The sequence below is a fragment of the Vulpes vulpes genome, chromosome 5, assembly GCF_048418805.1.
Source record: "Vulpes vulpes isolate BD-2025 chromosome 5, VulVul3, whole genome shotgun sequence".
NCBI classification, from domain to species: domain Eukaryota; kingdom Metazoa; phylum Chordata; class Mammalia; order Carnivora; family Canidae; genus Vulpes; species Vulpes vulpes.
In genome coordinates this window covers 119,725,876-119,741,953 of record NC_132784.1, presented here as the reverse complement: position 1 = coordinate 119,741,953, position 16,078 = coordinate 119,725,876, and positions in this window count along the sequence as shown.

Here is a 16,078-nt window from a genome sequence, read left to right as displayed (position 1 = left end):
TGATCAAATAAGATAGCTTCTGGGAACCCTGGGTGGCGCAGCGGTTTAGCGCCTGCCTTTGGCCCAGGGCGCGATCCTGGATTCCTGGGATCGAGTCCCACCTCCGGCTCCCGGCATGGAGCTTGCTTCTCCCTCTGCCTGTGTCTCTGCCTCTTTCTCTCTCTCTGTGTGACTGTCATAAATAAATAAAAATTAAAAAAAAAAAGTAAGATAGCTTCTGTGAAAGCCCTTCAAAAGTTAGACTGTGCTCAAAGCTGGAAATATCAGAAGGTAATATAGCTGCATAGAATTTTTTTTAAAGTCCCAAAGAAGGATTACTTTCAAGTCCCAACAGAGGATTACTGAACTGTGAGATATTATAATTTTACATTGAATCCCCCCTTGGGTATTTAAAAAAAATTCTATGCAATTATATTACCTTCTGATATTTTCAGCTTCAAGCATAGTGTGGCAAGCAACTTGGACCAGATTTCCTTCTCCAAGTGTAACAGTTCTTTGTTAGTTATTTATTATGTAAAGAAGGGCCCCAGAAAAACAAAAACAAAAGCTTTTTGCCTTAAAGAGATTTGGCTCCAAGATCTCTTTGAGAAAAACAATTTCCAATCAGGAAACAATGACCAAGCTCATTTCATTTCCTGCAGGATTTGCTTACCTGAAATTTCTGTAGTCTGTCCTCCAGGAGAGCTGAGTCCTAGTCTAAACTATTCATTTGCAGAGTTAGGTAGCTTTACCGGGTTGCTTTATCTCTCCAGATTGCATTTTCCTAACTTCTAAATGTAATAACAAATAAAAGCAGTTCTCAAGTTGTGTCAACATATATTTAGTTTGTCATGATTAGTTATAAAGTAGTTTGTCATGATTAGTTTTAAAGTAAGAAGGAAGCAATTTATTACTAATCAAAATCCTGATATTTGGAGATTATTTGCTTTCTTTTTCAAATAAATTAGCATATTTTCTATTCCTCTACATGGATAGAAAAAGGGTGGTTCCTAAGTACGGTGTACAAATTACTTCAATTATATATGTATCATGATGGGAAAACTATTGAGAATCAGTGGTCTTAGAACAAAGGATTTCTAAATCTACTCTAAAATGATTCATAACTCAAACTTTTCAATTATTTTTTTTCTAAAATGTTTACTTCTGTGGGTACCTAAGGACAGCAAGGTATAAGTAAGACTTTGATTATTGGTTATGATGAAATGGGGATTAGGAGAACAAGAGAAATGGTATCAACTTGCTGTCATAGAGGCCAGGTGAATGCAAAGTATGACTAGATGTGAAAACAGACAAGGGGAGAGTCTATAGGACACATTTTTTCTGTTCTTAACATAACATTCCTTGAATGAATCATCTAATTTGGTTATCTCCTGTTTCCTCCTGTATAGTCATCTCCTAAATCTAATCTAGACTTTTTATACAACTTCCATCTCTGCACTTTAACCAAACTGATCCTCATGAAGAGACTAGTAATATATGTTAATAAATCCACTAGTCAAGTCTCTTATGTTCATAGTTGATTTACAAACAGCATTATAAGAAGTGCTTGGAAATCTTTATTCACATATTTTTGATCTACGACACTAACCTGGCTTTCCTCTACCCACTCCTGCTCTGCTCCAGACCTCTCCTCTTCCCAGATCTTTGAAGGTTGATATTGACACAGGATCACAAGAGTTGAAACAACTCTTTCCTATCATTCTCTCATTAACCCCTTTCACCTAATCTCATAGTTTTAAATGTTAAATCTAGGCCTGTACATCTCAAATATATCCTGCTAAATCTCTCTCATGCATTCTGGGCTTGAATATCTAACTACTGACTTTACATTTCCGCATAAATGTCTGATAGATATCTCAAAATTATCACATCCCAAAACAAATAGAAACCTCTAGTCATTCCCCAAACTCACTCCTCCTTATTTTCTCCTTCATCTCAATAAATGCCAATGCTGCTTTTCCCTTGATTGTTTAAACCAAAACATTGATATCATTTTTTGCTTTTCTTTTCTGGCTTTAGACTTCATATTTGAAACCATGAAAGTTTGAAGACAATAAAGAGTATTTTCATTCTACTGCAAAATAAGAAAAATACATCAGGAAATTAAGTTTTCCCGTGTACATACAGGTATATTTAGGGAAATAAAAAATGTACATAGTGTATGTTCTACATAATATGCTTGACAATTTTAAAATTATTCTAAGAAAAATAGAACAGTGTAGATGGGGAAGAGCTTAAGAAAAGAGAAACTCTCAACTTTGAATCTTTCACTTAACCATCATACACTTTAGGTCCATCCACAAATGGCAAGATTTTATGTATAATCTTCTTTATCCATTCATCTATCCATGGACACAAAGCAACCCCTATATCTTGGCTATTGTAAATAATAGTCCAATGAATATAGGGGTGCAGATATCTCTTTGAATTTGTTTTTTCATTTTCATTGGGTAAACATGAAATTGCTGGATTGTACAGTAGTTGTGTTTTTAATTTTGGGGGAAAACTCCATATTGTTCATTGGGTAAACATGAAATTGCTGGATTGTACAGTAGTTGTGTTTTTAATTTTGGGGGGAAAACTCCATATTGTTTCCCACAGTGGTTGCACCAGCACTAGGATTTTAACAGCACCATGCTAGCTTTAGATCACAGAACCTTAACCTCATAAATCATACTCTTCTAAATGGGCATACACACCCAGCAGGTAGTAGATACACCAAAAGTATATGGTGCATGTTAAATGCACAGTACATTTATAAAATTTCCAATTAATATTAGTTGTTATCTCTATCATCTATTTAATCAATAAATAAAAGTTATATGAGAGCAGACACCACCTCAAATAGCTTAATGTTATATTTTTAGGGTCTAGAAAATGTCCTGGCAAAAATTAGTGCTCAATGAATATTTGTTGAATTATTAAATAAATGAAAATATACTGTGGTGGCTCTATAAAAATAAATATTTTTTTTTCTGTTAAGAGCTAAAAACTTTGATTGTAAAACTGATTGACCAATATGGGTAAAATGTGTATTAAACTGTGCACGGATATTATGGCTAGAAGAGTTGCTATTACACCACTTCCTGCCACAGTGTTCCTCAGCCCTGGCAAAGCTGATCATATCTGTGTTTACTTGGTAACCACGGGCTCACGCTCAGGTCAATCACTGGACACCATGCTGCCCATCTCTCTTGACTATCCTTACTGACAAAATAACCAGATACAAATTTATCTAGGAAATGTAATGTGTAGACATTTATTGAGGACATAAACAAAGCAGAGTAGCACAAAGAGATGCTTGTGCTCATCTGTAAAAAGAGAATGATAGAGAGAGAGAGAGAGAGAGAGAGAGAGAGAACATGAATCAGCCATATCCACAATGTTTCTGAGACTATTATGAAGGAAAGGATAAAAATAGCTATCTTTGGTAGAAACCTTGGAGTCCAATTAAATAACAGTTATTTTGCCACCCTGCAAGGGGAAAAAAAAAGTCTGAATAGAATGAAAAGTTGGAAAGGGAATGGTGGTGGCTCTTATTTCAGTTCTGCTTAGTCTGGCCTTTTCTCGCTATTTCCATAAGGTTACATCCAGTGGACCCAAATACTGTCAGTTGGTGTCTTCAAACTCTCTACCTAGACCAGCTCCCAAGCGTAGCCTGAAGTATCATTTCAAGAAAATACATGTGTGCTTTCGGTCTTGACATTATCAAGGTAGTTTAAAACTTGAAAGTTAATATTTTAACCAATTACATTTTTAAACTTTTTCTGCCAACAAAAGCCTATTAGAATACACTGATGCAGATTTTCCACAATCTGATTCTTTTTTTTTTTTTTTTTGTCCTTACAATGATGCCAAAGTCAGGCCATGAGGGCCCCCCACTCTCTCGCCCTCCATCTGGGTCTGTGCTCCCATGCTGCCCGCACACTCCTATTGTTTGCATCGTAATTTTTACTAAGAATATGTTGTATATAAAGTAAATATGAATTTTTTAAATATACTCTCACTGTGGATATCCATATCCAAATCATTATGGACTTCTAAATATTTGATTTGCTTGAAGCCCTTTTTTGTAAGTACTTTTTTGTTTATATTTTCCTCATTCCTTAAGACATCATGTCTTTCTTAAAGTTGTGAGCCTTTTTGGTAACTCAATGTTATAAATGAAATTCTCACCTGGCACCAGGTACATAGGAGCTGCATAACAGGGTAGAGTGGCTGGTCAAAATGTAGGACTCACAAATGTGTGCCCTACTACTGGGTCCTTGGTACTAGAGCACTTAGTTACATAAATCATGTGAAACCTGGATTAGAGTATGTAGAGAAGACTGAATTTCCTAAGAAAAGTTTTTCTGGGAGCTACCTTTCCTCCTCAACCCAAAAGGGTAGTTGATGACTTGAAGCTTAATAGGAAGTAGCACTATAACTGGATCATTTAAGAACTTAGTGTGTGACCATTATAATTTAGGGCAACTGACCCAGAAAATCTTGAAGGTAAAGAGAGTAAATCAATGCTATGGTTGCTGCAGGGCTGGAATTTTACAGTACTCTTAATTTGCTGGAGCAAAGGATGTTGTTTTCCTTGTCAACCACAAGTAGTCCATTCCCAACAAGGTGTTGGCTTCACTGTGGGATTGTCTGGGGTCCTTGCCAATAAGGTCACTCATATATGGGGCGAAGAGACCCAAACATTACTCCTTGACCTTGACTTTCATAAGGATCTGATGGTATAATTTAGAATAACATAAAGTCAACAGCTAAAACCTAATGATAATACTTTAACTCTGAGCATTCCCTAGTTATTTTTATGCTTGTTTATTTAAAATATCTTACAAATTTTTAGCTAACTGATGAAAAACTAATTCAGCTCTTGGTGTTCTTTGGATTTATCTAAAATTTTAGGTTAGAAGGGCATTATTTTATGCTTTTTTGCATCCAAGGAATAAATAGTTTAGAGAATGGTGCAGCTGCTTTTAGTAGTTAGTAATAAAGAATATTTGCATGCAGTATTTAAAGGTCTATAAATCTTGGGAGTGGGATCCCTGGGTGGTGCAGCGGTTTGGCACCTGCCTTTGGCCCAGGGCGTGATCCTGGAGACCCGGGATCAAATCCCACATCAGGCTCCTGGTGCATGGAGCCTGCTTCTCCCTCTGCCTATGTCTCTGCCTCTCTCTCTCTCTCTCTGTGACTATCATAAATAAATAAAAATTAAAAAAAAAATCTTGGGAGTTGCCAAATCTAATTTGTTGTTCATAGTTATCTTAGCATACTTTTAAGAGATTCTAACATAGCTTCTTTTATGTACATTTATTGTAATGTCATTAAAGGAATAGGCAGGTAGCTAGAAAGTAGTTCTATTCATTTTTTTTTATGTTTTTGAATGTAGTTGACACACAATGTTACATTAGTTTCAGGTGTACAACATGGTGATGCAACTTCAATATGTATTTTATTCTCCCCACCACAAGTGTAGCTGCCAGCTGTCACCATACAACACTATTACAGTATCCATGACTATATTCTCTATGCTGTGCCCTCTCTTCTTTCTCTTATTGAATCCATAACTGGAAGCCTGTGCCTTGCACCCCCTTCATTCACTTTGTCCGCCCCCCAACCCCCTTCCCTCTGGCAACCATCCGTTTAACTCTGTCTTCATAGATTCTGTTCTTTGTTTGTTTGTTTATTTGTTTTGTGTTTTAGATTCCACGTATGAGTGAAATCATATGGTATTTCTTTCTCAGTCAGACTTATTTCAGCATAATACCCTCTATGTCCATCCATGTTGTTTTTATGGAATTTTTGGTAAATGTTCTTATGACATAGTGGAAGAACATTTTTTTTTAATTAAGCAAATATGGATATAATCTGAGATTTTGCTACTTAATGGCTATTTGATGTTGAACTTCAATATAATCATCAGTAAAATAATTTTAAAAATCAACCCTTTAGGATTACCTACAGATATATTTTAAAACTTCTTTAAATTTAAACTTCCTTTCCCATTTCTTTACTCATTAGGTAAGAAACAATGTAGAAATCAAGAATATTATGAATTGACATTCCTTCCAGTGTTATAGAGTCTTTTTTTTTTGTAGGCTTTTCTTGGCTTATTCTTACTCAGATTTCTATTTAAGAATATCCATGTGGTCATAAGCAAGTATTCAGTTTTCTTTGCTTTCTCCATTATAACATTATCTTTAAACAACTGGATGTCTGCTTTCTCCAATTGTAGGCATATGATATGAAACATCAAATCTGTTAAATCATTTTGAATTTACTGAAACTCTAGAAAGAGGTTGGGAATCAAGTTGTTTACTTAGTTCTTCTTTTACTAGCATAAAATCATATATTCTGATATTTATCTGCACAATTGCCTAGATAGATAGTAAAACACTTTCACGCATTGCAAATTCCCATGGGATGAGGCTCATCTGCTTCACATTATTGCATATCCTTGCCACGTGGATAGTTTACATCATGTTAACTTTAAAAGGATCTGAAATGGTGTTTTGCAGATACAGAGGAGAAAGGGATTGGATCAACTGTCTCTAATAAATAAGTGATCTCCTAGTATTTAACACTGAGCTATTTTAATTTATTCATTTGAAATTGCCTTTGTGCATTGAAAGCAGAGGATCAAAACTGAATTTGCTTTTCTCAGAAAAAAGAGAAAATTTGTATTCTAGTCAAATCAATAAAGCCATTCATGCTTCCATAGTCACTGACTTAATAAATTTTGTTTGCTTACAAACTCTATGCAGTATAAAATAATAGACTTTATGCAAAATTCATCCTCCAACATTTAAATATTTTTGTTAATAATTTTGTTCATAGTAAATTGTCATACAATAGGGGAAAGTTAATTCTAAGGGGAAAGTTAATTCTAACTTAATAACTTATTGGCAGACTTATTTATTAGCATTTAAATTAGCCTGAAACTATAGGATTATGTATTCAAGGCAATTCCTTGTGTGTGAGAGATGGGTTAGAATGTTAAGGTAGAAAGATATAATTACTAACAAAGTAAATTATAGCACACATCATTAGAATTATTTTAATTATGTAATTCATGAATTATCAGATTTTTCCAAAAATCTCTGATATAGCTTTAAAAGTGATATTTCATAATGTTTACACAAAACAAAAATAAATAGACCTCATCAAAAATTTCATTTAACTATTTAAATTATTTAATCTGATTCTGTGCTTCCAAATATGTTAAGTGGAATTTTATGATCTCATAGTTTATGGTGAGTTTTAACTTAATTTAGAGCATTTTTGAATCTGGTTCAATGTACGTGTTCATTCAGTAAATAAGAGCTATAATAAGGATACCTGGGTGACTCAGTGGTTTAGCGTCTGCCTTCTGCTCAGGGTGTGATCCTGGGGTCCAGGGATCGAGTCCCACATCGGGCTCCCTGCATGGAGCCTGCTTCCCTCTGTGCCTATATCTCTGCCTCTCTCTCTGTGTCTCTCATGAATAAATAAATAAAATCTTTAAAAAAATAAGAGCTATAATAATGTGATGTTTTATATCCACCAAGATTGTATATAAGTAAATAAACAATTGAAAGAATGGCAGCATTATGTTTGTAAATATGTAGTTTAATTTAAAGAAGTATGCATATATATGTATATATAGAGTTGTGAATATACTATATATCTGTATCTTTCAAAGATATATCTTTATATCTTTGAGATATATCAATATAGTAGAATAACTGCACAAAAACCATTAAGGCAAATATTGATTGTGTTGACTTCATAAAAATTAGTATTGGTTATCTGTGTATGAAAAACAAATCATAAACAGTATAAAATAATTAACCAGAAAAATAATGTTTAATTTCTGTTTACAAAGAGTAAATTCCTATATCTCTGAAAATGTTCACAAAACCAAACAACAAATAACAAATGTCCCAGGTTGAAAAATGAGTGAAAGATATTAATAAACATTTTTTAAAAACCTGCAAAAACCTACTAAGTCAATAAATATTTGAGAAAATATAATCACAATGGAAGTTTAAGGAAAAATATTTTACTTGTCTTATATTGGCAGAATTTTTTTATAATAAATTTATTTTTTATTGGCGTTCAATTTATTGGCAGAATTTTTAAGAGGTTACCAAGGATGCAGAAAGATCACTCTCTTGGATCTCCGGAGAGAAGATAACAGAGAGGGCAAAGCCTTTCAGGGAGCAAAAAGAGCAAAGTGTGCTAAAAGCCATAAAAATGTCTCTTGAACTAGCAGTTTTAATTCCATATTTGTAAGCCTAAACTGTGTTTAACAATAGGAATAATTTATATACTTTAACAACTTTTAACAACTTTTAGCTTGTTTAACTTTATTTTTTTTAATTAATTTTTATTGGTGTTCAATTTACCAACATACAGAAAAACACCCAGTGCTCATCCCGTCAAGTGTCCGCCTCAGTGCCCGTCACCCATTCCCCTCCAACACCCGCCCTCCTCCCCTTCCACCACCCCTAGTTCGTTTCCCAGAGTTAGGAGTCTTTATGTTCTGTCTCCCTTCTTGCTTGTTTAACTTTAAAGCTTTAACAACTATTAGTTTTAACAACTATTAAAGAATACATTTTTTAACTTGTACTTATTATCATGGAAATATATAGTTAATTTTTAAATGATCAAAAATGATCTCTTTGTAAGAAATAAGATTATGCATTTTTGCATGCTTACCTATATACATACATACATACATACATACATACATACATACAGTACACATCCAGTAGCAACTCATTTGTATGTGTGCCTGTGTAACAGGTTATTAACTAACAATAATTATTTATTGATGGTAACATGGATTGTTTTAATGTTTCCTTTATTTAACTACATTTCATCATTGTTTAAGTGAAACTCAATGGCTTTTAATAGAACATAATACAAGCTATAATAAATTATTTTAGAGGAGGAGAAGGAAAAGAAGACAAGATAAAAACAAATTAAAAATGTAGTCAATTAGTTTATATCGCGAAGTCTGAATACCTAAGTCTTGGCCATGAACGATATTGTATGGATTCTTCATTTCTGTATGTTGATGTTGAGTGTAGCATAGTTTTGTTTTGTTGGAAAATATCAGTGAGACAGTTCTGAGTATATCCGTAGCCTTCCATAATTACAAACACATACATGAATCCTTTGCCCACTGATATTCTTGTACATAGGGATTATATAAAAGATGATGCATGCCCAACAGTTCTTTCAACACTGTTGAAGTTGCAAAAATTGCTCTTTCTTTGTATCTGAAGTTTAACAGGCTGTGATTTGTGATTTTGCATTTTTGTTTCATGAGCTACTCTCATAGGTACCCCTTCTACCTTTTGCACCTATGAGTTGTATTGACTGCTCAATTCCCCATATTGCTTTGGACTTAATTAAATGAAGTTAAGAGCATTTCTCTTGAGCTTCTGGAAACTTCTTGTTCCACACTTTTCCCTAAGTACTTATTTAAGGATCTAATAGCAGGCCTCTCCCATTTTGCTATATACTTGCTTTCTTCCTTGGTTGATTGGTTATGTGTCTGCATTTTGGGTTAGCCTTTTTTGGTATTCAGTGTTTATATATGACTCATAGGTGGCTTGGTTTTGAAAAGACATGTGCAGAATATATGAAAGGGCTATTTTGAAAGGGTTACATGGTATGACATAATAACAATACAAAAGGGTTACATGGCATGACATAAAAAGAAAAAATAATATTTGCTGAGATACAAAAGAAAGTAGAGTTATATTGGCGATAATACATCTTAACAGAAGGACATACCAATCAATGTTTTCAATTATACAGAATTCTTCCATCTGGTACAATTCTAGCAAAAAAATAAATACTAAGGTAAAATACTGGATCTCATTTTACAGGGCTAATAATAATAATAAAGTAGAGTGAAAAAAAACCATTCTTGTGTGCTCATTTCTTTTGCAACAGCATACAGCTGGGTTCTATCTTTTATTGTGTATATTATTTAAGAATTCTATTTCTTTAAACTTTGATCATGTAGTTTCCTTACATCTGGTTCTATTTGGCACTTGCTACAGAGAGTGTATAAAAGGTTAGGTGAACAGTTATATCTGTCTATAATAAAAATAGTGTGGATCTTTTATAAAATATACCTGTATCATACTTATGTAAAATTTAATTCCTATTTCTATTGTCTTAGTGAACATTTATCATTATGATTTAAAATGGTTTAAAGTAAACTGTGTAAATTTGTAAGATGTTACTTTAATTCTGAATCTCGCTTTTGGTTGTTGCTCCCAATCTACCACCATGTACATTTAATCTATTACCATAAAAATTTTTCCCCATGTATTTTTAAAATTGTTTTCTTGTAACAGATTGATTGACAAGCAGTGTAATTATAGTTAAGACCAGAGTCTGTTCTACTCTGTGACCTTTTACAAGTACTTTCCTTATAATACTTGATAACACCTTTGGCTCTCTAGATGTCCACATCCTGGACATGGGACAATTTGAGTTTCTTGAGCTATTGAAAATAATGTTTTTTTTTTAAGAAAGAATAATTTAAAAAATTGAGCGAAGTCTTGAGCCGATGTTAAGCACCAGTCATGTTGGGTAATTGTTGGCCAACTGTTGATGAGAAGTCCTCTGTGACTGGCTGTAGAGCTACTAATGCACTCACTGGCACTGGACATGGATGGTACTCCTCAGCTGCTCAGTGCATAGTTTGCAGGTTCTAGAAAAACTTTTTTAAGCTTCTTATGCTTGAGGACAATAAAGTTTACTTAGCTTGAGATTAGAGAGTCCATTGATTCTGCTTCTATCCATAAGATATATTCAGGCCTGGACTCCTAGTCCTATATAACTCTCCTGATCTCTCTCATTATCTATTTATAATCTCAAAGACTGGAAATTTCTTCTAAGGAAAATACCAAAACTCAGAAAACATTTTGAAAAAGATTGACCAATTCAAAATGCAAACAATCAAACTAGAAATAAAAGCAAAAACCTGGGGATCCCTGGGTGGCTCAGCGGTTTAGTGCCTGCCTTCCACCCAGGGCATGATCTCAGAGTCCAGGGATCAAGTCCCACATCAGGCTCCCTGCATGGATCCTGATTCTCCCTCTGCCTGTGTCTCTGCCTCTCTCTGTGTCTCTCACGAATTAAATAAAATCTTAAAAAAAAAGCAAAAACCTTCTGCATAGAAAACAAAACAAACAAAAAACTAACCAAATCTAAAGATTGTCAAGAAACTCTGTTAATAACTCATACACCCAAAATCTCATAGCTTGATATGGTAAAAGTAAATAATCCAGTAGCATAAATGGGCAAGGAAATGACTAGGAGCTTTATAGAAAAAGATATTCCAGTGGCTAATATACACATAAAGAAAATAACAAATTCACCTGATAATTAAATGTAACAAAGTAGGTTTCATTTGTCAGATTGGGTAGCAAAACCATGGGGAAAAAATGCTCATAATACACTGGGAATATAAATTGCTTCAATCTTTCTGCATGGGATCTTGACATTCTGCATTGAATTTTATAAAATGTGTATTTTTGGTCACATCAATGTCCCAGTGGGGAATTTGCCCAATGAATATATTCCGGAAAGATAAATGTTCAAGAAGGAACTTTGCAGTGTTATTTGTAATATCAAAATACTTAAAAAAAAAAAAGAAGCAACCAATATATTCAACAATAAGATATTCATTAAATAAGGGGCAACTGGGTGGCTCAGTGGTTGAGCAACTGCCTTCGGGTCCTGGAAGTCCCGGGATTGAGTCCCACATCAGGGCCCACAGAGGAACCTGCTTCTCCCTCTGCCTGTGTCTCTGTCTCTCTTTGTGTCTCTCATGGATAAATAAATACAATCTTAAAAAAAAGATATTCATTAAATAAAACTGATTGCATTCTTCTATTTAAATATTCTGCTGCCATTTAAAAGAAAGTGGAGGATTTGTATTGCAGAAGTAAAAGTTTTTGAGATACATTTTAAACTTAGAAAAAAATAATGTCATGGGTAGTGTGGCTAGCCAACCACCTTGTTTTCTTTCTGAGCAAATAATATATTCCAAGTGCTTTGTTTACATGTTTCACATAAATAATTACCTTTTGTCACCTAATCCAGTATGTTATCCTTGGCCCTCAGCTGTCTGCTCTGCAATTTGTCATCATGGGTCCAATTCAGATTAAGACTTGGTAAGAGAGCTCATTTCTGTTCTTTGCCTTAAGCCAGTAATATACATCCTTTTAAATAATTTGTATTAAGCTCCTATGTAAACAAAATATCGTACCACTCACTGCATGCATATTTGACCTTCTTTGCCTGTCTTGTTTGACAACATCTCTGGTGAATAACCAGGTAGTTAATTCCAATAACCAATAGAAAGGTGTGATTATATTAAGCTATCAAACATGGTCCACCAACTCTGCTAAATAGCAGAGCTATTCCAGCTAACCTGTAAAGTGCAGTTCCTCATCCCCCCAAATTTGGTACATTAAAAAATAAACATATATCTCATAGTTTCGGTGGGCAAGAATCTGAGAGCAGCTTAGCTGGGTAGTTGTAGCTCGGGGTTTCTCATGAGGGTGCAGTCAAATTGGCTGCTGAGGCTTAACCAGACCTGGAGAAACTGCTTCCAAGATTATTGGCTAGCCTCAGGGTCCCCTGGCTCTTGGAGGCAAGACTCCATTTCTCTCCACATCTTCACTTGAATGTCTTCACAAAGTGGTGACTGACTTCCCCTAGAATTATCTGAAAGAGAGTACAATCATCAGGCTGGAAGCTTCAGTCTTTTTATAATCTAACCTTGGCAGTGACATTCCCACTGCTTCTACTAAATTCTATTAAAATAAGTCACTAACTACAGCCCACACTCAAGGTTAAGGGAATTAAGTCCCACCTCAAGAAGGACAGAGTATCAGAGAATTTTGGACATAATTTGTAAACATCTCATCTGCAGAATAAAATCACTGAGGCATCTGATTTTATTTATTTATTTATTTATTTATTTATTTATTTATTTATTTATTTGAGAGAGTTAGAGAGAGATTACAAGCAGGGTAGGGGCGGAGGGAAAAGCAGGCTCCCACTATGCAGAGAGCCCAACCTAGGGCTCTTTCCCGAGATCATAACCGGATCCAAAGTGAGATAGTTAACCAACTGATCCACTCAGGAGCCCCAACCTGACTTTTTTCATTCCCATATTTATTCTTCTTTGATAATAGTTCTTTTATGCAAGATCCAGAGAGAATATTGACAAGGGACATATAAGCAATTACCTTACAAAACTCTCAAGATAAAATAACTCAAATACTAAGATAAATATTGGCCAGAACATTAGACTAGCAAATCTGATGACATAAAATATCAGGAAATTCAGGAGAAAAAGAGGGAAAATGAAGTTATATTTCATTAGGGTTACCACACTGAGAAATGGCCTTGAAATAAGGGGGAAAATGGTAGTTAAATTATTGGTACCTTGAAATCAGCCATAATGAGATATGAATGTCTATCTCTACCATAGTGTCCACTGGGGCCTCTCAATCTCAGGAGGATACGGCCTTCTAACAAATCCAATCTGGGGTCTGCTTTCTCAGCTGGTTTCTACCAAACACTAAATTTGGGGGAACTGGATCATAGGCCTTTTTTCATGGAAAATGCTTTTATTGTATCCGTGCTTTGCTTGAAATGACTAGTCTCTGTCTAAACTTACACATTTTCTGCATTGTACATGATACATGCTTACAATTGGGATAGATTTCTTGTGTCCTCTAATTCTAGGTTGTGATTAATCTTTTTTATTTTTTAAAAATTTTATTTATTTATTCATGAGAGACACAGAGAGAGAGAGAGGCAGAGACACAAGGCAGAGGGAGCAGCAGGCTCCATGCAGGGAGCCGGACGTGGGACTCGATCCCAGGTCTCCAGGATCACACCCCAGGCTGAAGGCGGTGCTAAACCACTGAGCCAACCAGGCTGCCCAGATTTAATCTTTTTTAAGTTTTAATTTCTTTCTTCCTTTCCCCATTTCCTACACTTTTTATCTCTACCTATCTGTATCACCAAAATTTCATGTGAGAACTGAGTGCCAGAGGATACTCCTGATAACAGTGATGGAGAAAAAAAAAACTTTTGTACATGAGAGATGTGTGGGAATTTGACTCCTTCTTTGATGTTCTTTGATGCTCCACTGGGTCTTTTTTTTTTTTTTCTTACCATAGCTTTAGAAGGTTCATTTTGTAACTTGTGGAAATAGACAGTTGGGCTTATTGTGCATTCAGAAATCCAGTCTTTACTGGATCTGGATTATATGGATCATTAATTGGGAATGTGAAAAAAATTTCCTTGGCACTATAACAAAACACCTATTTGAAAAAGTCATAGTCCCATCTGTCAGCATGATTATATGATGTCACACAAATTGACTGAGTTTTGAAAAGTACCTGAATCAGGCATTTGTTCTGAATTTAGATAGATAGGGTGATGATTACCAACTGAATTTTTAGCTGAAAACACTGAATGCCTATACTCATTTGCCTATTATTTATTTTTCTAGCAGAATTTAATGTCACCTGTAAGTGTATCTTTTCTTTCAACATGCTTTATTATTAATCTAATTTCAGAAATAGTTTGATTTATTAATATTATAAAACTACTCAAACAATACAGACATATAAAAATACATTAAAGGCCTATTTACCTCTGCTGGGGCATGATTTTACTCTCTTCTGCAAAAGTGTATTGTCAATAATTTAATATATATCCTATTATCCAAAAGTCTTTAATTTCATAAACTCAAAGAGTCTTCATAAATAAAGGTTTGTTATACATGTTATTTTATAATTATTTTATTTAAAATATATATTTTTTGAAATTTTCACTTCATTGCATGCAGTTCTTTTTTTTTTTTTTTTTTTTTTTTTAGTTTTCTAGTATTTTTTTAATTAATTTTTATTGGTGTTCAATTTACCAACATACAGAAAAACACCCAGTGCTCATCCCGTCAAGTGTCCACCTCAGTGCCCGTCACCCATTCCCCTCCAACGCCCGCCCTCCTCCCCTTCCACCACCCCTAGTTCGTTTCCCCGAGTTAGGAGTCTTTATGTTCTGTCTCCCTTCCTGATATTTCCCAACATTTCTTTTCCCTTCCTTTATATTCCCTTTCACTATTATTTATATTCCCCAAATGAATGAGAACATACACTGTTTGTCCTTCTCCAATTGACTTATTTCACTCAGCATAATACCCTCCAGTTCCATCCATGTTGAAGCAAATGGTGGGTATTTGTCGTTTCTAATTGCTGAGTAATATTCCATTGTATACATAAACCACATCTTCTTTATCCATTCATCTTTCGATGGACACCGAGGCTCCTTCCACAGTTTGGCGATTGTGGACATTGCTGCTAGAAACATCGGGGTGCAGGTGTCCCGACGTTTCATTGCATCTGAATCTTTGGGGTAAATCCCCAACAGTGCAATTGCTGGGTCGTAGGGCAGGTCTATTTTTAACTCTTTGAGGAACCTCCACACAGTTTCCCAGAGTGGCTGCACCAGTTCACATTCCCACCAACAGTGTAAGAGGGTTCCCTTTTCTCCGCATCCTCTCCAACATTTGTTGTTTCCTGCCTTGTTAGTTTTCCCCATTCTCACTGGTGTGAGGTGGTATCTCATTGTGGTTTTGATTTGTATTTCCCTGATGGCAAGTGATGCGGAGCATTTTCTCATGTGCATGTTGGCCATGTCCATGTCTTCCTCTGTGAGATTTCTGTTCATGTCTTTTGCCCATTTCATGGTTGGATTGTTTGTTTCTTTGGTGTTGAGTTTAATAAGTTCTTTATAGATTTTGGAAACTAGCCCTTTATCTGATACGTCATTTGCAAATATCTTCTCCCATTCTGTAGGTTGTCTTTTAGTTTTGTTGACTGTATCCTTTGCTGTGCAAAAGCTTCTTATCTTGATGAGGTCCCAATAGTTCATTTTTGCTTTTGTTTCTTGCAGTTCTCCTTTATTGTGTTCATAGTACTTTATTTTAAAATTTGCGCATATGATAACTTATTTATTCATTTTCTTTTTGATGGATGCTTAGGTC